Here is a 26,902-nt window from a genome sequence, read left to right on the forward strand (position 1 = left end):
CCCTGCCTAGAGCTGCAGGGATGTTCTTAGTGGCAGCCAACAGAAGATCCCAATAGGCATAATTCAGATTTCTCTTGATTTATATTGAGTTGCATATTCATTGATCCCCAAAGCACAACCACTATATTAGGGTTACTAGGTTCAGCAGATTTTCTTCCCACACATTTCCCAAATTTTAGCACTAAGTGTGAGTTACCAATATTACAAGCAAGCCATAAAAAATGAAAGTGCTATCCACATTCAAATCAGCTTAATTTGTTTAGTGCAGATAGGGGTAGAAAAATGCTTTATCCATTCTGATAGTTCTCTACTGACATTTTGGGCTGGATAAGTATTTGTTTGGGAGCTGCCTTGTGCATTGTAAGATGCTTAGCCGTATTCCTGATCTCTATGCATTAGATAACAATAGAATTCAGTTACAGAAAAATTATTTTAACACTTGTTTAAAAAAAGAGAGAGATTTGCTCTGGCCACTTGTTAAAAACAAAACAAAACCAAACAAAACAAAACAAAAACACACCACAAAACAGCAAGGAAGACTTTGTTCAAGATTACAGCAGAGGTCAAGGCTATTGCCAGAGGGAGGGTATATTGAACTAGGTCCCCAGTACAGAAAAGATAGCTGGGATTTATAGCCAGGGGGCAGTGTGAAAGGACCAATGAATAAAAATTCCTGAAAGGATCCTCCTAGAAAGCTGGTAATTGTTCTATTAAGATGCTCCCCTAGGACCGCCCCTAAAACCTCCACCCTTAAAAGCTCTTGGGCGGGAGTTTCCTCCCAGGAGCATGCCTGCACCTTCCTCTTCCCCTCCTCCCCACCCCCAGGCTCATTGTCGCCTGAGCCCATTTCTTCTACCACTCACTTCTTCTACCTCTATAACTTATTAAATAAGTTTTCTCTTATATTTTGGAAAAAAAAAAAATCCTGAGAGGAGCACATTAGATAACAAGGGTAGGGGATTCTTGTTAAACTGGCTTAACAGGATTCTTGATAAAGACAGATCAGAGATTTACATATAAAAAATGGGGATGAGGAATTTGATCAGAAATCAAGTGTTGCGGGGAGAGTGGGTGCCTGCGGTTTTCTCTAAACCAAATGACCAGATTCTTTGTTAAAATTGGACTCAGCAAGTCAAGGATAAGGAAGGCCAAGTTGGAGGCCTTGTTGAAAAGAGGGATCAGAGAAGCCAAACAAGTGTGACCAAGGACAGAGTCCTGTTAATCTGCTCCACTTCAAGTGAGGAGGCTAAAAAGGGCTAATGCCAATGTAACCCTGATATTTGGAGGCTAGTGGTCTGAATCCATGCCAGCAAGCTCAGTATACATTCCTGATAACCTATAATTAAGTCACTACCTCCTTCCCAGATACTGGTCTTGCAGAACCAGTTACAGAGGCCATGGGGTTGTGGGCAGTGCACTGCCCCAGAGGGAGGGTTATTAACGCTGGTGCCAGGCCGGACCATCAGATATGGCCTGGAGACCCCCAACGCCTGGGGGCCTTCTTGCAAGGCCTGCGAAAAGGACCGGAAGCATAATCCATATTTGCAGGACAAAGACCCCAGGGAAGATATAAAGGAAAGCCCAATGCATGTTCCTTCACTCAGATTTGGAAGGCTGTTCCCTAAGTCCGCTGGTGTATTAATCAGTGTCCCTCCTTTTCTTTAAGGTGTCACTTGGTTTTCTTTGGTCTTCTGCAACACAAGCAGTAACAATAAAAAACATTTCCAGATATGGCCAAATGTTCCCTGTGGGGGAAAAATCACTTTTCCTTGAAAACTTTCTAGAGGATCATTTTGGACAATTTTTACCCTATAAATTAATTGTCCTAGAGATAGAGAGCTAAGATCTTTTTTTTTTTTTTTTTTTTACTTCTTTTGTCAATCATGACCATAGGTTCCCAAATTTATAAAACACAAAACAAAAGGAAGTGATTACCACCTGTTTTAATATATTTATTATTGATTTCAGAGAGGGAGAAAGAGATAGGCAGATCAATGATAAGAATCATTGATTGTCTGCATTCTGCACTCCCCACACTGGGGATCAGATCAAGCCCGCAACCCGGGCATGTGCCCTGACTGGGAATGGAACCGTGATTCCTGGTTCATAGGTCAAGGCTCAAACAGGTGGCTGGGCTACCACCTGTTTCACATGTCCTTTTCACCATTTGACGGAGAGCTTTTGGAGTAATAGGCTTTTTTTTGGTATTTAATGTGATTTTCTATTAGAAGCAGTTATTGAATATTTTGTCATTCACTGTTTGGATGGTTTTACTTGTGTTCTCTTTGAGTAGCAGCAAAAACTTAAACCATTTTTTAAAGGAGGAAAGAAAGTAATAACCATTTATAAAATATATTGATTAAAAACTCCTACCCTTCCAAAGAGGCATTTTATTTATTCCTTTTCTATTTCCTGGTGAACATGAGACAGGCTAGTAAGTCAGGAAAAGTGGAATAGGGAAACTGAAACATAGTTAAATGGCCAAGCAGTTTAGAGCCATCTAGTGAATTGCAAAATCCTCTCTTACCTAACCAAGGACACTTATGAATAAACTAGAGGCCCAGTGCATGATTTAATCATGCACGTGTAGGCTGTCTGTCCGCTGGTCGGGACCTGGTGTGGCCAGCAGCTCCGAAGTCCCTGGGCCCCTAGGGCAAGGCGGGGCGGGGGCATGGTCTTCCTGCGGCCGGAGCCCAGGCCGGGGTCTTGCCTTCGCCTCCCACCCAGGAATGCTGGGGCCGCCGCCGCCTCCTCTGCCTTTGTAGAAACCCGCGTCCTCTGCGGACACCAGGACACCAGGACACCACCGCGCGCTCCTGTGGCCCAACTGCCGCCAGACTCCTCCCCCGGGAGCCATGCTGCCCGCCCACCCACGCCGCCTCCAAACCTCCAAAACGCTGGCTCGCTGCCCCAGAGGCCCGTCTGTGCTGCAGCACAGCCATGGCGCAGACGCTGAGCTCGCATCGCCGCTGGCAATGCAAGCTCAGCGTCCTGCTGGCCCAATCACCACCCCAGCCACCCCGAGTCCCGCCCCCTGTGTCACCCACTGGCCCAATCGTGGGCGTAGCGGAGTTATGGTAATTTGCATATTACCATTTTATTAGGTATGATGGTTTACACTTCTCCCCAATCATAGGGTAAATAGCTTAAATCAACTTGCTCAGGGAGATAGATAACAGAAATCCAATTAGTGTCATTTGTGCCAACCACACCTAAGGACAGATGAAGTCAGGGGACTAAATATCATTTTGGTGAGTCAGCATAAAGCTGGATGACATTTCTATTAAGATCCTCCACAAAACTCCCAGCCTTTAAAACCCTCAGGAGTAAGACCCAGGGTGCGCTCTCCCTCTTAGGAGCATGCCCTTCTCATTCCCTTCCTTCTCTTCTTCCCTCCAGGAGCGTTACCTTTGCCTTTCTCTCTCCTAAGCTCCAACGGCCCTTCGTCTGCCTCTGTAACTTGTTTTCTTAGCCCATTTCTTCTATGGCTCACTTCTACTACCTCTGTAACTGCCAGAGACAGCTAGAGCTCTGCACGAGCACTGTACAGCTCTGCTGCTCTGACTTGCTCTGAATCTTCTAATTTATTCCCGACTACACCAGGGTAGGTTTCTTCTCGAACCCTACTTGCTGGAAACTGAACATTGTCACTAATAGAGAAATGTGAAAAAGGAATCCAGAAGGCTGGTCAACCTTAATTGCTCTGAATGGTCAGAGCTATTCACTCATTGTTTAGTTGAGACATTGGTAGTTAAAGCAATCTCCACCTGTTAATCATATGTAAATTCTTGCTGATTGTCTATTATTGGAATTTCCTGCCTAAAGGATATGGGTGTATCTCATAACCTCAATAAAAGGGATAGCAAAGGCCAGAGCAGTGGTAGTCCTCCCCCTAGAGGTGGACTCCCACCTGGCCCCCCAATTTCCCAAATTAACTCTTTTCTAGTCTCTTTTCATTTGTGTGCAGCCTTCTCCAGAACACAGAACCCTGAACAGGAACCCTGAACCACGCGGGACGTGGAAGGGGCTCCCACATCTGGCGCCTTCAATGCGGGACTTCTGGAGGAGATGACATTTTTCATCTAGAGCGAAGGAGGAAAAATACACCTAGAAAAGGTGTGGAAAATTCACCGAAAAAAGGTGAGGGAGGTTCACTGCACTCAAGAGCCCACGGACCAGCTGCAGAAACCGGATCTGTAAGTAGGGTGGGAACGTCTTTTTCAGTCAGGCTAATGGGGAAGAATTAGGTTATAAACATAAAGGAAACTTTATTATAGACTTTTGGTTTGCATGCTTAAAAAATGTGGTTTCTTGTTCAAATTAAAATCTTGATTGGTGTTTGGAATTTAAAATATGTAATAAGAAGTGAAACTCCACTGCTGAAACAGCGTCTGGTGCAGAGAAATTCAAAGATGGCAGAAGAGGGCAAGGCTATCTGCTCGCCTGCAATGAGATTACTCAATGCTTTGTTTAAAAATTATAAGAGAACTCGCAGAGAAATTCAAATCTTGGCCAAATTGGATGTTAGTTATTACTTTGGAAAGCAAAAAAGAAATAAAAAATTTGAGATCTGTCTTTATCTTTTAAGCATGAAAAAATGTGTGGCCAGATCTGTTGTTGAAACTTCCCCTGAAGTAAGCAGGATGTGGGGGAAGGGAGACAAGTGGAGATCCTATATGGAAGCCCACTCTCCCAGTATGCTAAGGAATGTGGTAATTTACATTCGAATGGCTACAAACTTCCTCCAAACTCATTTGGCAGCAAAACAGTTCTTTTTTGTAAGTTTGCTTAATTATATAAATAATAAAGTTAAAGGTTTAGATATTTTGAAATGACAAAATGCTAAATATTTGACTTGCCAGCTTTAAAAGTTCAAAATGCAAATTAAATTGGGAGAAATTATATAGTTGTGGTAATTAAATGTCAAAAGTATAAGAACTTATTTTTGAGAAAATAAAATGTGTTTTCTCTAATAATTAGGAATTCAAAGTAAGTTGCTTATTATTGGTCTAAAAAAAAGAGGATTAATTCTGTGATCTCAACCAAAATTTTTCTATGCAAAAGTAGTTTAAAAATTAATTGATATCTTAAGATGATTATAAAAATATTATAATCTTTAAATCATATATGGATATATATATATATATATATATATATATATATATATATATATATATTTGATGTTTTTTTTTCCATGTTAAAAATTCAAGGTCTTAACAGAGATGATTCTTGGAAAGCTCCAAGGGCCCGGAGTAATACAAGAAATTTATTCTCTCTTCTTAAAGGAAATCTTTTAAAACAGATCTAATATACTTGAAATTACATGGAAAGCCTTATCAAATAAAAATTAATAAATATACTTTAAATGTTTTAGAAGGTTTACAGGCATGTATTGTTACAGGCAAAGGAAAGCAGTTAATAACGGAGATAGGATATCAACCTTTTTAGGAGCATCACTGCTCAGTCTCCTCACCCTCATGCTGATTCTATACAATGGAAAGATGATAGACCTGCATGGGTGGATCAGTGGCCATTAACCAAGGAGAAATTAAATCATGTTCATAAATTAATACAAGAACAAATAGAAGCTGGTCACATAGAGCCTTCCAATAGTCCTTGGAATATGCTTATATTTACAATCCCTAAAAAGGTGACAGGAAAATGGCAATTGTTACATGATCTTAGAGCAGTTAATGCATACCATGGGAGCTTTACAACCTGGACTCCCAGTGACTTCACAAATCCCTTTAAATTGGTCTCTCATAGTAGTAGATCTTAAGGATTGTTTTTTCACCATTCCCTTGGCACCTCAAGATAAACAGAGATTTGCATTTTCAGTGCCATCTATTAATAATATAGAGCCTATGAAAAGATATCAATGGAAGGTTTTACCTCAAGGAATGGCCAATAACCCTACTTTGTGTAAAAAATATGTGGCTCAAGCTGTTCAGCCTTTAAGGGACAAATACTCCCAATATTACATTATTCATTACATGGATGACTTGCTCTTAACAAGCCCACTGGAAGAGCAGACTTTGGTCATGTTTTCCCAATTAGAAGAGGAGCTCCCTAAATGGGGCTTAAGAATTGCTCCAGAAAAGGTACAGAAAAAAACGCCTTTCCAATATCTGGGAACCATAATTGAAAACCAATGCATTAGGCCTCAGAAAGTGGGATAAGAAAAGATTGTCTTAAAACTTTAAATGATTTTCAGAAATTATTAGGGGACATTAACTGGTTAAGACCTTGTCTATACAAAAAGAAATTGACAGCCAGTCTAAAATTGAATTGCCATGGCCTAGAACAAAGAATATCCTTACATGATATTATTCTACAATGTCATTATAATTTTTGATATTTTACAACAGCATATTGTACAATTGTCCTAAACAAACTTACAAACTAATTCTTTGAATGTTTGGCAGCAATTTAAAAAGCACATGAAAGGATTTAATCCCTTCCACTGTGTGGAAGGCCCCCTGGGAAGGCACTTGAGCATTCTATATTGGCCCTTCTTGCCCTTTTTACCAAGAGGGACCCTCTTCTCACAATCCAATTGCCCACATCTGTTGCCTGAGTTTTCTGTTCATTCTGAAGTTGAAGCCTCATGGTGGCTGGTAGCATGGATCTGACTCTCACCCAATGGAGTGAGCTGGGCCCTCCCTGGAGAAGAAACCTGGGTTCCCCAAGATATGTGATCAATGCCAGGGCCCTGCCAGCAGGCGAGGGGATCCCAAGGCAGGTGCTGGGCGTGGAGGCCACAGGGGCATAGGCTACCAAGGAGACAGAACTGAACCTCACATCACCCTGCTTGGCCCCGGAGGATGGCTGGTTAGCCAGAGATGGGTAAGATTCCTCAGGGAAGGAGCAACCTAAGACAGGCACAGTTGCAGAGGGGCCATCAGGAGAGAATTTGGGGATCAACAGAGGTGGGGCACAGATCCTCACCCCCTCAACATTGCAGGGGCTTGAACCTTCGCCCCTTCTGAGGGAGGTCTCCTGCCCCCATGGCTGCTTCGCTTCCCATGCCCAGCTCATATTAGGACCCAGGAAACAAACAGACTTGGCCCAGCTCAGATCGGGACCCAGATAACAGAAAGAGACTTGGCCCAACTCAGATTGGGACCCAAGCAACAGAGATGTGGCTGATGGCAGCTGCCCTATATCTAAATCCAGCCTAAATCCGGGAATGCTCAGGGCTTTCTCAAGGATGCAAATAATCCTTTCCATTAATATTTACAAGGTAAACTAAGATTGTTGTTAGAGTATTAAATTTGACAATAAAATAGTCAAATTTTCAGATTAATTTAAATTGGCTAAATGAAATACGTGAATATTCAAGAAAATTTAATTGTACAAAAAGCTGTTCCTAAAGTATTAACCAAAATTTCTATTGTTAGTTCATTTCATGGTAAAATTGTTTAACATGCAATGAACCTAAAGCAGTCATATTTTTGTGCAAAAAAATAAAATTTAAAGTTATCAAAACTGCATTATAAAAATTTTCCAAAAGACTCCTAATAATTAAATTTAAAAAAAGGGGGGATAGTGGAAAAATACCATATAAGGAAAAAATATCCTGTAAGTAAATTACATCTAGACAAAATTTTTTGCTTTGAAAATTAATTTTCATTTGTAATGCTAACAGTAAGACAGCAATGAAAAACACACATGGTGTCAAAATAAGCCAAAGGAAAATCGTTTGGGCAAAAAATAAAAAGGATCCCAAGTAAAATTTATAGAAAAGATTCCTTTATTAACTTTTGGTTGAGAATATGTTTGTATATTTTCAGAAAACCACTCCAAGACCATGTGGATTCCTGCAACAGAGAGGAATTAACAAGAATGCTCCAGCCATGAAGACAAGAGGAGAAACAGTCCAGAGATGGAAGATGCTGACAATGCCTTGCCATGCTAGCAGTCAGCATCTGTGCATTGCTGCAGGTTGCCCAGGACCAAACCAGAGGTCGGACCTGCATTGCCACCATTTGTCCACCATCCAGACATCATTGCTGACATGTACACATAAGGAACTGTTGGACATTGAAACTTGGACTCAGAACTGTTTGCACTGAAACTTGGACTCAGAACTTTTGGACATTGAAACTTGGACTCAGAACTTTTGGACATTGAAATTGGGACTCAAACATTTTTTTTTATATGTTTATATCTGGTCTGCAGATGCAAGATTTTTTAAAGGAAATAATTGGGCGGGAGATGCCAGAAACTGAACATTGTCACTAATAGAGAAATGTGAAAAGGGAATCCAGAAGGCTGGTCAACCTTAATTGCTCTGAATGGTCAGAGCTATTCACTCATTGTTTAGTTGAGACATTGGTAGTTAAAGCAATCTCCACCTGTTAATCATATGTAAATTCTTGCTGATTGTCTATTATTGGAATTTCCTGCCTAAAGGATATGGGTGTATCTCATAACCTCAATAAAAGGGATAGCAAAGGCCAGAGCAGTGGTAGTCCTCCCCCTAGAGGTGGACTCCCACCTGGCCCCCCAATTTCCCAAATTAACTCTTTTCTAGTCTCTTTTCATTTGTGTGCAGCCTTCTCCAGAACACGGAACCCTGAACAGGAACCCTGAACCACGTGGGACGTGGAAGGGGCTCCCACACCTACTCATTACACTAACTGTTGGGTCTGAGATCCTCTGCCAGGGCTGGACCTTCTTGGATGCCAGGTGGTAGACGGAGAAGCCATGAGAAGTTGTGGGTATATAAGAATGAGTCTTTAATGCAGAGGCCAGTGGCCATAAGTCATCAGAAAAACAAAGTCCTTCACAACAAAGTCCATACAGGCAACCACACACCAGCTGGTAAATACATATCTTTTCTACACAGTAGTAGCAGTCTCTGATCCAAGAGCTATTATCTGAGCAGCCGCATGCTGCCCCCTCGACTCATCGCCTCACATAGTAGCAGCACCTGAGGTTTCTCTTAGAGATACAGCCTCAGCTGCCTCTCCAGCCTCTCTGGCTCAGCGGCTTCTCCTGTCTCCCCTGCCCAGAACACTGGCTGGTCTCCGTAGCCTCACATAGTAACCACCTCTGAGTTTCTCTCTCAGCACACTGGCTGGTTGACATGGTAGCTATATCTGAGCTCTCTGTGAATTCTTGGCCTTACATTGTAGCAGTGCCAGCTCTCAGCTCTGTCTGAGCTCTCTAGCCTTTTCTTACCTTTAGCCCACTGGCTGGTTATCAACATGGATAATATTCCCTAGACCAAAAAGGGCCTCTAGCCAACAATGACATCAATCATTTGGCTATTGAAGGGCACAGCGTACAGTGAGATGGCTGTGGCCTTGCACCTGCTTATAGTATCTCAGCCTTCAACATTTGATTAAGATTCCCATGTTCAGAGCGACCATGGCCATCAGCATACTGTCAACAAGGCCTCCACACTCTAACTAGCCTTGACTATCGGGGACTATGGCATGGTTCCCACAGTAACTTTATAAATAAACTTTCTGCTATAATTTGAGTTCTTGGCTCTGAATTCTTTCTTTGCCAAACTCAAGAACTGAGGTCCAACTTCACCAGTAACAGTTGGTGCTGTTTCATTGCCAACATCACCTGTAATAAACACAGTGAAGAGATTCTCAGGTGGTATAAATGAGAGAAAAAAGTATTTGATATAACAGTTAAAATGTCCACATTATAATTATATAAGCAAGTTATTTTATTGATCCATATATGTGTGCCTATGTTCTAATATATTCTACCTTTTTTCTCTTTTAGGAGAATATTATGATTCATCATTTCTAATAGGATAGGCACTGCTTGATAAAGCTTCTACAATTAGAAATTTAAAAGAGATATATTTCAATATATAAAATATACTCCTATTAACAAGCACTATAATTAGGTATTGAATGTACCAAAAAACATTGATCATATAAACAGATTTATAAATAGGACAATTAGAGTGTTAATTTAAAAATGGACAATTAGAGTGTTAATTTAAAAGCAGAAGCATTGGTAGTCACATAAAAAAATTGCAAATCCATTCATCTATCTTTTCTTCATTTAAAATCTCATCTTCAATAAAATGCTTTGCAGTTTTCTTTGGTCTAAATGACTGCTTTCGTTTTTATGCTATTATCATTGTGAACTGAAGGATCATTAATTTGGAAAGGATGATTTACTTTGCTTTATACCATGTATTGCAATTTGAGGTTCTGACAACTTACATTGCACATTATTTTCAGCTCAGATAATTATCATATATTTTAATAGTGAATGTAGAATCACTGAAGATAATAATGAAAAGACTAGAATTAAGACAAAAACCAGAAAAAGCAAAAACTCATGATTTTACTTTGCAGAAGTCTTTCAAAAATATTTTCAAATACTAGTTAACTATATAGCAGATGAATGGCAAAAGTGATTCTAAAATAATAAAAATAAAAAAATACATACATACATAAATTAATTAATTAAAAACACACAAAATGGATTTGGAATAGCCTATTTATGAACAAATACTGTAGTTTATTAAAATTAATAAGAGGTATTATTAGGTAGGCATGATTATTCTTATTTTAAGATATTTAATGATTATGTATCCCAGTTAGTAATATAAATTTGATTTTTCATTAGATTTTTCTTACACTTTATTTTCTATTTGGAAGTAAAAACCAGGATCCAAGAGGTATATGATATTGTATTGCCCAAAGGTTAAATACTTTAATTCTGCCTAGATTGGATGGATGGAAACAGAATCATTAAAAATTTCACTTTTAGAATTGTCCAGAGATAGTATTTTAGTTATAATTCCTTGTCAATAAACCAAAGAAAATATAATATTTCTCTGTCTATAAAAAATGACTGAAGAAGCAATTTGATATATCTATACTCTCTTAAGTAATACAAAAATAGATTAACAAAATATTACCATTTTGCTAATTAAAATATATATTATTTTAGGAGTGAGGGCCACTATTTGTATCTGAAAAATCATGGCCCAATATTGGTTCCTCCTGTAGAGTCTTTTGAATGTATTCTACAGTGATTTTCATATGTGGCTAACATAAGGAACTTTTTTTTTTTTCCCAAAGGGGAGCTTTGTATGATTTTGTAAATCTCCAACAATCCTACTGTAAAATAGATAGTAGTTTTTACATGACATTAGACATCTAAGATGTCACCAATATTGCAACAGTGACAGAGATGGAGCAACATTACCACATAAAATGTCAATCACTTCCAAAGGTCCTTAAACAATTTAAATCCTAAATAATGACTAATGGTAGTGGCTCGGTTTGGTTGTTGGTGATGATTTTTGTTTTTGTTTAGTTGCTTGTTTTTAATAATTTGCTAGGATTGTCACATGTTACAATTTGATTGAAGCATTTTTCAAAGTCAACTTCATAGAAGCTTCTTAAGAAGGAATTAGTTAGTGAGCTTAGAAATATTTCTTCAAGTATCATATTTATCATTTTTATTTTTAAAGCTTTCTCACATTTCTTGTTGGAATCAGGAGATAAATATTTACAAAATCTATTTTTCTAGAGTTATCTGGGGAAAAAGTTCCCTGGTTCTTACCAGCATTTTGTTTATTTTTCTTTATTGTTAAAGGTGTCCCCTTTGTTTGTTTGTTTTTTCCCATGACCACCTCCACCTCCACCCGCCCCTCCCAGACCTTCACCACTCTATTGTCAGTGTCCAATTCCTCTATTCTTTCACATAGCTTATATCCAATTTTAGATATTTCCGTAGCATTTCACATAATTTGGAGTCCGTGAATTACATCTGCTTCCTAGTTTCATAAAAAATTGAGTTTATAAGTTTTTTTCTCTCCTTATGGAGATTGTTGTAGCTTTTATTTTAAAGAATTTTCATGAGGAAAAGGGAAAAATCTGACTTACATAGTCATGTCCATGCTTGAAATCTCACCTAAATTTCTTTTTTAAATATTTTTCCTATTCTTCTCAGACATGTAACTGCCTCTTTCACATGTTACATGGGCTCAGTCTCAATAGACACTTCCAAAGACTACTTTATAAAGGAAATTGAAACCACAAGACTGAATACACACAGATTCTAGTTACTATATCTCAACACCAAAATACTCAGATCTAAGTTTTAACAATCACCACTTAAAGACAGTAACTCCTGCTGTGCTAAATTTAATTATCCCTTCATCCTTGAACCCAATGAAACTTTTTTGCATCAATATATTTATCAGATATTCTTTCTGTGCTGTGTATTTTCATTCTTTTGACTGCAGTGTTTCATTAGCATTGAATTTCATTTCCAGCTATTATCCTATTGTTCAGCATCTATCTTCTCATCTTTAGAGCCAAATTCCCAAAAGAATTGTCTACACTTTATTATTTCATATTATCAGAGACAGAGAGTCAAACCAGGTTTAGTATCAGAGTTAAATATGGAGAATATGAAATAAAACTTTCAACTCTCAAATTTATTGTTGATGTACATCCTATTATGATAAGATTAATAATTTATTTTGTGTTTTTCCAAAACCAAAACTAGACTTGCTACAATGATTTTCTCATAAAAATAACATGCATTGATAATTCATTTTATTGACTATTAGTAAAAGGCATTCAATGATATAAAACTTGCTAATATGAAGATATGTAGTATGTCAAAAATTAAGGAGGTAAGGGTTTTTTGTTGCTACAATAATAACAAATCTTCGTCACTCTATTCTGTTGAAGGTGTTCTTTCCATAAATGAGAAGAGAATATGCCTTTAGCTCTCAGAGTATTAGAATGGTTTACTGAGTTACATCATCTTAGAAGCTTTAGAGCTTATATTTTGAGACTAAAACATCATAATATAATTTAAACAACAACAACAAAAAAGAAAAAGCAGAGAAATTAAGTAATATCTAGATATTTTGTCCTGGGACATATAACTGAACAAAAATAACTTTAGCACCTAAATTGCTAATTTATTAATATTCTATTTGTATTGTACCATTTCATCTGGGTGGACATTCTGTTCTTTGGCTTGAAAAAGTTATATATGACTACTAAATTAACTTTATATAAATAAAATTTAGGATAATACTAATTTGATGTGAAATAAAAATTGATTTATATTTAACTACTTTCATGTAGAAATAAGAATGTAAATGTTTAATATTGTATATAACAAATATAATAAGTTTATATTAAAATTTAATTTTTAAATGAGGGTGATACTTTAGACTCCAAACATTTAGGATCAGAGATTTCTTAGTTAAATGATAACAACCAAATATAAGGAATCCGTTTTACATGGATTTTTCGACAGTTAAAGTTAGGTACTTGGAGAAGTTGAGTTAGTGCTTTCAGGTTGCTAAAGACCATTTAGAAAATCACCACTTCTTTGCACTAATGACAAAGTGTAAATAAAATAGGACCTCACAGGACCATGCCAGACATGACTGGAAGAGTGGAAGAAAAAAATGAATAAAAGGAATGTTTATCCCCCTGAGAAATCAAGGGAAAACACAATAATGAATAAGATTAGATTGTGGGTGGTCCATTAGTATTGGAATAATGGATTTAAAAAAAAAATGAAAAACCAAGTTCCTATTCTCTGTTAGCACTTAGTTACACAAGCAAACCAAAAATTAAATTCTAATAAAAGCAGAGCGATATAGAGAAAGCATTAAGCCAGAGTATATATTAGTTGAGAACTCATTACAGAACTGTTAATATGCAACATATGCCTATATGTATATGTATACTGTATATACAGTAAGAAAATGCAGGTGAGCACAGGCTGTGTGGCTGAGTGGTTGAGTGTCAACCTATGAACCAGAAGGTCACAGTTCAATTCAGGGCACATGCTTGGACGGCAGGCCAGATTCCTGTTGGGGGATGTGCAGGAGGCAGCCACTCAATGATTCTCTCTCATCATTGAAGTTTCTATCTCTCTCTCCCTCTCCCTTCCTTTCTTATATATATACTAGAGGCCCGGTGCACGAAATTCGTGCACGGGGGTCCCTCAGCCCAACCTGCACCCTCTACAATCCAGGAGCTCTCAGAGGATATCCTACTGATGGCTTAGGCCCACTCCCCCTGGTTCTCTGCTCTCTGCGGGGCCTGGAGGTTTCCCTGCAGCCATGGAGATGAAGCTCCCATGCCCTGCTGTCCGCTCTCTGCCTGCTGCTGCCATGAGCCATGCAAAGGAAGCCCCAATGCCCTACAGTGTGCTCTGTCTGCCAGGCCTGGGGGCTTTGCTGACACGGACACACTAAGGAAGCCCCCATGCCCTGTTGTCTGGGCTCTGTCTGCGGGGCCTGGGGGTGTTCCCGCTGCCACCTTGCTAAGGAAGCCCCCATGCCCTGCTGTCTGGGCTCTGTCTGCCATGTCTGGGGACTTCGCCGCCACTGCCACACTAAGGAAGCTGCCATGCCCTGCTGTCCGGGCCCTGTTTGCAGGGCCTGGGGCTTCCCTGCTCCCGCGCTAAGGAAGCCGCCATGCCCTGCTCTCCAGGCTCTGTCTACAGGGCCTGGGGCTTCACCGCTGCTGCACTAAGGAAGCTGCCATGCCCTTCTCTCCGGGCTCTGTTTGTTGGTTGGACAGACCAGACACTCCAGCATCAGGGCTGAGAGGACTCAGAGCCACCACCTTGTGGCTATGTGGGCCACCATTTTTGTCGTGGAGTGATAGTTAATTAGCATATTATTCTATTACTAGAGGCCCGGTGCACGAAATTCGTGCACGGAGGGGGGTTGTCCCTCAGCCCAGCCTGTACCCTCTCCAATATGGGACCCCTCAAGGGATGTCCAACTGCCCGCTTAGGCCTGATCCCGGTAGGATCGGGCCTAAATGGGCAGTCGGACATCCCTCTCACAATCCAGGACTGCTGGCTCCCAACTGCTTGCCTGCCTGCCTTCCTGATTGCCCCTAACCACTTCTGCCTGCCAGCCTGATCACCCCTTAACCACTCTGTTGCCAGCCTGTTTGCCCCCAACTTCCCTCCTCTGCCAGCCTGGTCACCCCTAACTGCCCTCTCCTGCAGGGTTGATCACCTCCAACTGCCCTCCCTTGCAGGCTTGGTCCCTCTCAACTGCCCTCCCTTGCAGGCAGGGTGCCTCCCAACTGCCCTCTCCTGCTGGCCATCTTGTGGTGGCCATCTTGTGTCCACATGGGGGCAGGATCTTTGACCACATGGGGGCAGCTATATTGTGTGTTGCAGTAATGATCAATCTGCAGATTACTCTTTTATTAGATAGGATAGAGGCCTGGTACACGGGTGGGGGCCAGCTAGTTTCCCCTGAAGGGCGTCCCGGATCAGGTGCGGGTTCCCTTGGGGTGTGGGGCAGCCTGAGCGAGGGGCCTGTGGTGGTTTGCAGGCCGGCCACACCCCCTGGCAACCCAAGCAGAGGCCCTGGTATCTGGAATTTATTTTCCTTCTATAATTGAAACTTTGTAGCCTGGAGCGGAGCCAAGCCTGGGGCTCCCTCCGCGGCCAGCAGCCATTTGTGTTGGGGTTATAATTGAAACTTTGTTGCCTTAAGAGGGTGGGCCCAGCCAGGGTGTGCGGAAAACTTTGCTTCCCCTGTTGCCAGCAGCAACTCTGGCCTGCTCTCTCAAGCTCCATTCTGCCGCCATTTGTTTGAATTTGTTTACCTTCTATAATTGAAACTTTGTAGCTTGAGTGGAGGCTTAGGCCTGGCCAGGGCAGGCGGCAAGCTTGGCTTCCTCTGTTACCTAGGAAACCTTGCTCTCTGTGGCTGTAGCCATCTTGGTTTGGGTTAATTTGCATGCTTGCTCTGATTGGATGGTGGACGTGGCTTGTGGGCGTGGCTTGTGGGTGTGTCAGAGGTATGGTCAATTTGCATATTTGTCTATTATTAGATAGTATTAGATAGGACTAGAGGCCTGGTGCATAAAATCCGTGCATGGGAGGGTGTCCCTCAGCCCAGCCTGCACCATGTCCAATCTGGAACCCCTCAAGGGATGTCTGATTGCCCGTGTAGGCCCAAACCCACAGGGATTGGGCCTACACGGGCAGTCGGGCATCCCTCTCACAATCCAGGACTGCTGGCTCCCAACCACTCGCCTGCCTGCCTGCATGATTGCCCCTAACTGCTTCTGCCTGCCAGCCTGATCACCCCCTAACCCAGTGATGGGCAACCTTTTGAGCTTGGTGTGTCAAACTTTGCCAAAAAAACTGAGCATAACTTGGGTAGTGTGTCACTTTGAGGAAAAAACATTATTTCACAAATGTTTCATCCTCAGGAGCAGCAAATGTTTCATCCTCGGCATGCGGCCGCCTCAGCGGCCGCGTGTCATCAGAAATGGCTACGTGTGTCAGTGCTGACATGCGTGTCATAGGTTCGCCATCACTTCTCTAACCACTCCCCTGCCAGCCTGATCGACGCCTAACTGCTCCCCTACTGGCTTGATTGCCCCTAACTGCCCTCCCCTGATGGCCTGGTTACTCTTAACTGCCCTCCCCTGCCAGCCTGGTCACCCTTAGCTGTCCTCCCCTGCTGTCCCAGTCACTCCCAACTGCCTTCCCCTGCTGGCCCAGTCACCCCTAACTGCCTTCTGGGGATCAAGCCTACAACCCAATCATGTGCCCTGACTGGGAATCAAACCATGACCTTTTGGTGACTGAGATTATTGCCAACCAACTGAGCTATACAGGCCAGGGATCTTTTTCTTGAATTAATAAGCCATTGGTTAGCATTTTTTACATTAGAAAATTTAGTTCATATTTTAAAATTTCAATTTAATGAAAATCAGACACTCTTTAGAGCTTGGGCCTACAGATCAACATATTATCATATTTTGCGCATTCTCTCTATACACAGAATGTACTTTTCCCACATTATATTCTGGGTAATTATTACATACTAGAGGCCTAGTGCACGAAATTTGTGCACGGGGGGGGAGGTGTGTCCCTCAGCCCAACCTCCTCTCCAATCTGGGACCCCCAACTGCTCTCCCCTGCTGGCCTGGTCCCCCCAAATACCCTCTCATGCTGGCCTGGGTCCCCCCCAACTGCCCTTCCCTGCAGGCCTGGTCGCTCCCAACTTTCCTCCTCTGCTGGCCTGGTCATCCTTAACTGCCCTCCCCTGCTGGCCTGATCACCCACAACTGCCCTCCCTTGCAGGCCTGGTCCCTCCCAACTGCCCTCCCCTGCTGGCCATCTTGTGGCAGCCATCTTTGACCACATGGGGGCAGACATCTTGTGTGTTGGAGTGATGGTCAATTTGCATATTACTCTTTTATTAGATAGGATCTTTCAGATCTTAATGTAAATATCACTTTTCCAAGTAACTCATCTCTGAGAGTCAAAATTATATGAACTTTCCCTCTAATTATCTCTCATTTCTATTTTGTTTTTTTTTTCTGTGCTTATTATAATTTGTAATCATATATGCATGGTATGTGCTCAATAATTACCTACATAAATGAAATAAAAAAGAAAGAGTGTAGAAGTTTAAATAGCATTTAACAGAGTAACACTGGTGCATTTGACTATGGACATTCTCTTCCCAGAATTGTGGTTGTTAAAAAGTGTTTTCTTGGGAGGAGTTTAGTGGCATTAAAATGTTGAGAATTCACTATGTTCATATGTTTTCTACTCTGTGTTTATAAAATGATTAAATCACATGACAATATTTTTAATTATCATAGCTAATCAACTATTTTCATAAATATTTTCATTTTTGTTTCTTTGTACAAGTATGTATTTGTCAAATTAGTCACTCTATAATAATTTATTTCATAATTACTAAGTGTTGGTAGTCTTCTAACTAACTACCTATAATATACGTTTTTATGGTTTCAAAACCATAAAATTAATGTTATTCTCAAATATCTTTATAATTTAACTAAAAGTTTTAGTTGAAGTTGAGTGTACTCCTTCAGAATGTCTTTTCACTTTTGAATAGATAACAAATTTTATTCAAATAATTATGTGCTATTAAGTAAAGAATGAATTAGAAAGAAAATTACACCATTAGTAAATTTAAGTTTTTAATTTCACATAATGATGGTAACGTTTTTTTACTATGACATTGAAATTTAACATTAGAAAAGTTTCATTTTTAGCTAAAATATATTTTAGTTATGCTCTTTTATTATTGTCTCTGATAATGCTTTACTTTATTTAGCTCTGGTTATCAAAAAATTAAGAATATTTATACTAATATATATATATATATATATATATATATATATATATATATATATAGCTGTCCCAGAATATATTTTCTAATTTTTTTTTCATAAACATTTGATTCATCTATATAATAAAAGGGTAATATGCAAATTGACCAAACGGTGGAACGACCAGTCGCTATGATGCACACTGACCACCAGGGGACAGACACTCAATGCAGGAGCTGCCCCTTGGTGGTCAGTGTGCTCCCACAGGGGGAGCGCCACTCAGCCAGAAGCCGGGCTTACAGCCGGCGAGTGCAGCTGCTGTGGCGGGAGCCTCTCCCGCCTCCATGGCAGCACTAAGGATGTCCGACTGACAGCTTAGATCTGCTCCCGGCCGTCAGTTGGACAACCCCCAAGGGTTTCCAGAATGCAAGAGGGCGCAGGCCGGGCTGAGGGAGCCCCCGCCACGTGCATGAATTTTGTGCACCGGGCCTGTAGTGTAATCATATGGTCCTTACCATCGTGGAATTTAAACTATAGTGAATGACACAGGTAAGTAAGGAGACTGTTACACTGTAGTATGAAATTTTTATTTTGTAAATTTATTATTATACCAGATATTCATTGGACATCTAATATATGTATCAGGCATTGGTCTAGGTACTAAGAATCCAATGGTCAATAAAACAGATAGGTCCTGCTATGTGACTTAAACTCTAATGAGGGATACTATACAATAAAAATTTTATTATCCACATATAATATAGATCATATATATTTATATATAAAACTTAATTAAATATCCTATTTATACACCAATCTCTTTTAAATTGTAATTCTGAGTCACTTTAGTGAATTTGTTAATCTCTGGATAAACTAATAATACCAATTTGGGGGCCTATAAACTGAGTCTGACATCCTGCTATGTAAGGGCTACATATAGTTACTGAACTTGTACTCAGTGTCTTCCATATTCTGCCTAACTGTTGAAAACATTTTGTGGAGTCATAAATCTTATGACCAAGAAGTATATTTTTATTAATTACTCATGTTGTTTATTTACAGAAGGGACTTAGAGGATTCTTATATAATTTCTAACCAATTTTCTGCTGCACTGAAAAGTGACAAATTTCTTATAAACTTACAATTAGAACTAAAAGGAATGATAACTATGCATTTCTATTTAGTTTACCAATTAACAAAACAGTGGGAATGAAAGTTAGGGTAAGAGATAATCCTCCAACTTTTTACCAATAAGAGCCTCAAAACACGCAAATACTAATCATGGTGTTTCAAAATTACTACTCCTTTTAAAAATAAAATGTCCTTTCTACTCAGTAGAGCATTGAAAAGGGAGGAGGTAAACAACAGACATTTTCACAAAGTCCAGAGATATAACAAAAGAAGTATATTACATACACATAACATGTTGTGAGGGGATGAGTATCAAAGTAGTTTCCATTAGAACTTCAGATATAGCAATACTTTTTAACACTGTATGGGCATTAGAGTTACCTGGGGGAGCTTTAAAAATACTGAAGCATTGACTTCCCTCCGCCCTCAAATTAAATCAAATTCTTCATGGGCATGTAGACATTAAGCATCTATGTTTGGAAGCCTTCCCACATGCTTATGAAGTTTCTCGGTGCTGAGAATCACTGAAGTATAATGAAAAGTGATTTCCCCTATGTGTTAAGCAAATGAAGATGTTCATTCCAGCTGCTTTTATTTTTGCTTATTCTTTATTTAGAGCATAATTACACTTTGTTCTAGTTTGGTCCAAACTTACATTTAAATGTTCCCCAAACCTATATTGAAAGAATGTTTTATGGTTCCTAGAAAGAGTATAGCAATTCAGTTTACAAGAATCTAGAAAATACAGTTTAGGAAAATGCTTTGGAGCTCTACCTCCTTAAAGTGGATAGTACAAAAAACAGATAAATCAAGAAAGAAGAATTAGGCCTATAATTAGCATTTATTTTGTAACACATATTAGGGTCAAATCTGTAACTGAACAATGAAGACAGAAGCTATGCTATCCATTGAGCATATGTGCATCCTCAAAAGTGAAAAAGAGCCAAATTGAGCATCTATTTAACATATGGGCCCCTAGTATTATTACCAGCACTATGAGGATGCATATCATCCAAAGCAAATATAGATGAGATTTAGAGTTTTCAAATATTAAAACCATGGTTCCATTCCCATTCTAATACCTTGTAAAGGTTACAAAACAAAAGGACTCCTAAACAACGCCAGACTCTGCATTCTTCATTGGCATTGTTTTCCATCGGGAGTAGAAAATATAATGCAGTCACACTTCAGGGCCCAGATGCTTTGCTGATACCAAGCGTCCCAGACCACCTGTTTTCACATACTCACATGCACTTTAGTCTGTCATTTACGGATGCCCCATGCACATATTTGGCAGTTTGCTTGCCCACTGCTTTGGCAATTTTCCAAAGACAAATAAATACATTGCACTTTATAATTTCTATGTGCAATGCTTTCCAAATTCAGTTGTTACCGTCTCTAGAAGCATTAAAGAGACAGTATAACCATGGCAAATTGCATAGGTTTTTTGCCATGCTAACTAATGGTAACTAAAATTTATTAATCCAAGGATTTTAAATGGGATTACATATGATTTTAAGAAACACCACATATCAATGGAACATGTACAAAACAAATTAATTAGATGACTTACTTTTTTGTGTTCTTTAATTCTGGGAACCACAAAGTATGGAAACATAGTAAGAATAAGTTTTATGTAGGGTTTTAATTCTATTATTTTGTTAGACCCGCAGTACATTTAGGAACACACTAGAAAATGAGTGAACAAATAGCAATCTAAATAATTAACCTGTTTTTTCACGTCAAGAGCTGGGGCTAAATATAACCAGTGATTCTTAATGAAAGCTGGCATTTCTTTCCAAGAATATATATATTTGATCACATACTACCTTTATATAGAGAAAAAAATAAAACCTATATGCAATATGTAAACTCCATTTTAAAGAAAAATGACTACTTGACTAATTTATTTTTCTAGACAGCATTTAATTTTGTAATACAATGGCATCTTAATTAAGTATTAATAAAGTGTAACAAATAAAATAAGAATCATTGAAGTTAAAGTAAGTAATCGGATAAATGAGGCCTGGTTTTATAAGTTATAAATCCTAGAGTCATTTAGAAAAACAAAACACACACACAAAGCACTCAACTCTGCCCCAGGTGCTTTTTAGGGAGCAAACTATTAAGGGAATGCTTCATGTATTGATTAATACAAAATTAATATGTACAGAACACTGGCTAGATAATGAGGGTAAACAAAGACCTATAAGAGTAAAATATTATCCCCCAAATTAAGAGCTTACATTCTTGTGTTGAAATGCATGTATGCCCCCCATTACACACCATATACATGAAGAGAACATGAATATATTATATTTAAAAACATTATTGTAATTTCAGGGGATGTGTATACAACTCATATTAGAAGTGGCTGGCTCTTTTATTTTGGAAAATATATTAATAGTTTGTTTTAATGAGTCAAGTATGCTCCCTCTTGCCCATCTCTCTACTGGGAATAGAATGGGAGTGTGTTCCAGACACCTCCAAATTGCACTGCTTGAATAATAAATTAACTTGAAAAATAAATTACTGACATCATATTATGCTCAAGTCAATACACATCAAGTGAGAAAGAAATGTCTTATGGCAGACATAATTCAATAACTTTTAGAATGATATTCTATATTTATTTTTCAATTATTGCCTGTAGTTTTCTGCAATACTACTATATTTCTCCCAAACTTTAGGGGAAATATGTTAAATGCAACAGTCATGCATCTGCATTTTTTGCACAGTTTGGGGAAAAGCACCTGGTGTGTTGTGAAGTAGTGAAGAGAGAACAGCAGCTGTGGGGTCTGAGGACAGTGGATAAGACCCAGGTAGCAGAGAAGAAAGCTCCTCCACATACAGACTGGAAACAGATAAGAGATACTCTCTAAAAGCACTGACAGGAGCTTATATTTGGAAGAGGAATGCTAGGGGAAACACCTAAAGGAGAGAAGTTAGCTAAGCACAATTCCAAAAATCCCAGAGAAGAAATAGGGCTTCCTACAATATATGACAGGGGTCCTCAAACTTTTTAAACAGGGGGCCAGTTCACTGTCCCTCAGACCGTTGGAGGGCTGGACTATAGTTTAAAAAAAACTATGAACAAATTCCTATGCATACTGCACATATCTTATTTTGAAGTAAAATAACAAAACGGCAAAAACACCTGCATGTGGCCCGCAGGCCGTAGTTTGAGGACGCCTGATATATGACATGATAAGCTAAATTATTTTAATATGAGGAATTAGTAATATCTGGGATGTTAAAATATATGTTCTCTGATAAGGGCTATAACAGAGGTACCAAGTACACAGATGTTTTACGGACAACTAGAGCAACAGTTATATTCAACCTCCTCCATCTATAAACCATGTGGTATCAGCGAAGAATGGCCCGCTCTGGGACATGTTAGTATGTCATTGGATAGATCCATACAACAAATGTGTTTAAAGCACTTGGCATATAATAGGCACAGAATACATCTTAGTTCCCTTTCCTAGTTGTCCTATCCATCCTAATCTCCAATAAGAACACTAAGAGACAGGCCTGATTACACAATAAGAAGTCAAAAATGTTTTGTGAAAAGTATTTACTTTGAAAAATGGTGGCAGAGTAGGTGGAGTTTGGTAAAATTTACAAAAACAAAGAAACAAAATTTACTTTGAGTTGGGCCTTGAAGAATATCTATGTAAAAAGTACTTTTATGGATTTATTGGGGGGAAACATAATATAATTATAGGGGAATTTAATAGTATAAATGGATGTCCTTAAATGTAAGAAGTATTCATAGAAGCGGAAGTAGTGAAGTGTAACTAGCTAGAGTTGAGATTTTTGATGTGTGCTGGGCAGGGTTTTGGCCCCTGCAATCTTTGCTCACCCACATTATGACTGAGATTACCTTATATGCCAAGGAACAGGAAGAGGAAGGCAGGAAGGTTTTTCAGAGAGGTGCAATGTAAGGCCTTAACCTCCCCATACTGGCTTTGAAGATGGAGGAAAGGGGCCATGATCTCAAGAATGCTTGTGGCTTCTAGAAGCTGAATACATCCCTCAGCTCACAACCAGCAAGAAAATGGGGGTTTTAATCCTACAACCGCAAGGAACTGAATTTTGCCTACACCAGAAGTGACTGTGGTTGGTTGACACCTTGATTTTAGCCTGCTTAGAACAATACAGGACTTCCGACATACAGAACTGTAACAGACTATTATTTTTAGCCAATAAGTTTATAGTGATTTGTTATGGCAGCAAAGAAAAACAATAAGTGATGTGAGGATAGGGGAAAACAGAATCAAATGTCACAGAGATGTTGAATGCAAATTGTTTCCCAATGCTAGTGGAGATGAGAGAATTATTACTTTGCTTTGCATGCCCTTTTGTCCTTTTTTCCCTCACAAATATTTTTTTAAAAGCACTCATGTAATATTTTATGGGAGCAGATAGACAACAATAAATCAGTAACAGTTTCTGTTTCTCTAGTTTCGTTGCTGTGGTCACAATCTGATATTCATTAAATGGCATAAGAGTAAATACTACAAAATATCCCAGGTATAACATAACATGCACCAAACAAAGGTCAAGAGGCTGATACCGTGCAGAAATACTAAAAATCTAGAGGCATTCATTAAGAAAAGATTGCTACAAGATGACAGGTTTGCACTTACTTTTCTTCCTTATTAGAAACTGTTGGTTTTTTTGTTGTTGTTTTTCTGTTTCAATAATTGTTTGGTTCTGTTTTAAAAATCCCATAGAACGAATGTTCATTACCAACAATGTGTTTTCTGTGATTCATGGTGTTGAGGGTGATACAGATATTTTCATCACAGTAAAGAGACATTTAAATTTCAAAACCAACATAAGTATAATTACTACATAATTATAAGACCAGTGGTATCTTTGAAAATAGTTCTACATCTTTCATAAGTGTTCATTGATATTCTAGAAATATAACTCTTATAACCAGCACTCTGTTGGTTTTGATATTAATATATTTCTAATTATTCTAAGGTAATTTTGTGATGTTAAGATTTGATCTGTAAAGTAATGTGTAGCCTAATAAATTAAAATCATAGCAATTTCTAGGCATACCTGGGGCTGCAATTCATTCTTTCCCTTTTAGAATAAATCAATTTGTAACACAAAAATCACTCAATAGAGTATGTTTTGGATTGGTGAATCAAAGATGCACAAAAGGTTAAATACATAGGTTTGCTCCTATTTATATATTTTTCTGATTAATTAAGATTATTCTTATTGTTTTTTTTGTAAAAGAAGGCACCATTTTGGGGGGTAACAGAACACATCTGAATTGTTCTGTATCTCCTGAAATCATAGCCAGATTCTAACATTATCAAAGTGACCATAGGGATAAAAAAAAGGTACAAGTTGTAGCAGGAACCCAAGAGAGTGTTCATGAAATTAGCTGAATAACATTTAATCCCTTAACTACTTTCTTAGGTGTCAAAGACATGTATTTCCACTCTAATATCTTTCCTAATATCCTTCTGTCTCATTCTGATCTTTCTATATCGAAACCTATGTTTTTCAACATCTCCTAAAGAAGAACTCTGTGTCAGTGCACTGTCCTACTTGCTTTTCTTTCCCTCGCCTCCAGTTCAGGTTCTGTCCTTTTCACTCTATTACCATTTTATTAGCTCATTATTTTCCTCCTGCATTACCAAAATTTGTCTCTTTCTGCTTTGTTTCAATTGGATGATGCCAGATTCCATTGTTACCAAAATAATCTTTCTAAAATCCAAAATTATCATTTCATTTTTGAACAAAAGCTCATACCTTCTAAATTAGATCCCAACTCCTAATGCAGCATACAAGGATATTTGCACAGTTGGTCTACTCTCTAACTGTGGTCACAGTAAACCCTGTTAAGCCCCTAAATCCATGCCCATTGAGATCTAATGATATCAATCACTTACAAGTCTCCCAAGGGCATGGGTTTTCCTGTCTTTTTATGCATTTGCAGAAATCGGTTTTGGTTTTTTTTTCCTACCAATTAATTCACTTTTCCTTTCTCTTACATCAATCTTCTTCTGCAAAAAGAAAAAAATTATAACCTAAGTATTGCCACTAATGGAAAGCCATAGCTAGATTCCGCTCTTTGTACTCAAAGTCCCCTCTGCTTCCATTGCTTTTAGCACATATCAGATTTTATTTTAATAGAAAATTGTTCCGCATTTCACTTTTCTGAGGACAGTGACTCTTTGTTCATTATCTTTTTCTCAATTCTGAGTAAAGATTCTCAAAGACTAATACTTAAATAAATTAATTGGTCAATGGTTTAACAAAATTAATTAAAATTTGCCAAAGGCTCATATGAGACATGACCTTATATCGAACAGATCCTCAACCTTTATCAAATACACTAGTGGTCCGGTGCACAAAATTCATGCACATTAAAAGGGAATTAATTAGAGGAAATATTTTAATATTGCTATTTGCCCTTTCTCTATAATAGAAGTGTCAGAGATGAAAAAAATTATTAAATTGCACATGAAAATCTCCCTACTGTCAGAGTCTGGGATGTGCTGTGGAAACCAGAGTCAAGTCCCCCCACCCCCCTCATATGTGTGTACCTTGAAATCACACAACACCCAGACCCAACTGGCCCCACCTCCATCAAGCCCTGCAGGGCAGAGGGCACAGCCTCAGGTCCCCCATCAAATCCTGCCTGGCAGGTGGCACAGCCTCAGGTCTCCCGCCCCAGTGCAAGGGCACAAGGGCATGAGGGTGCGAGAGTGTGATGACCATTTGCATATTAACTCTGTATTATATAGGATAAATTTTCCTCCATATGAAAGCAATGCTATACTTATTTTGAACAAGAGAAAAATATGTTCTGATCTCCTATATAAGAAAAGAGGAAAAAGTGGTAGATGTTTCATAATATTCTTTCTTTAATCTGGGTTTTAAGAAACCTAGAGCTGATTTACAGTTGTTGCTGTTCTGACATTAGTAGTCAGCTTTTTTTAAAGGATGGACCTTTTCTTAGGAACTCATTCTAATAGTCTGCTCCAAGATTAAAAGCCCAAAAGTTTGAAAATATCCTTATCTGTAAAATGGCATGATGGTAGGTACCTTACTTAGGCACTGCTTTAAAATTAAATATAATAATGTTTATATACAAAAGTATAGTATATACTTCAAAGTGCATTTTTTTTATGTTGGCTATGTAGGTATGATTTTTATTAATTTTAAAAATGTATTTCTGTGTTATGGATACTATCCTCATAGTATGTATTATTTTCAATATAAACCACCTCAAATATTGTTTTTTTAAATCAGTAAAATATAAATAAATGAACACATAAATGGTTAATAAATTACAAACTGTTGCTAAGAAATTCTGAACTTATAATCTGATTAAAGGGTAATTATATAAAATAGTAAAAATGTTCTCCAGGTTAAATAAAATAATAAAAATAAGAGAAAATTTACATTTATGTTGTCATCACCTCACTTCTGCATGTTATCATTCTTTTCTAGCTTATTATATTACTTACCAATTTGGTTGTCTAGATGGTGTCCTGGTTGTTGCTCACACATCTCTGTGTTTGTGGTAAGGGAAGAGGGGAAAGTAGAGATAGGCAGTAAACAAACAAACAAACAAACAAAAAACCCAAACCAAAATATTAATAAATGCAACAGCTATTGATACATGTTATGCCAAA

This window comes from Cnephaeus nilssonii (genome assembly GCF_951640355.1).
Source record: "Cnephaeus nilssonii genome assembly, chromosome: 3".
Lineage (NCBI taxonomy): Eukaryota > Metazoa > Chordata > Mammalia > Chiroptera > Vespertilionidae > Cnephaeus > Cnephaeus nilssonii.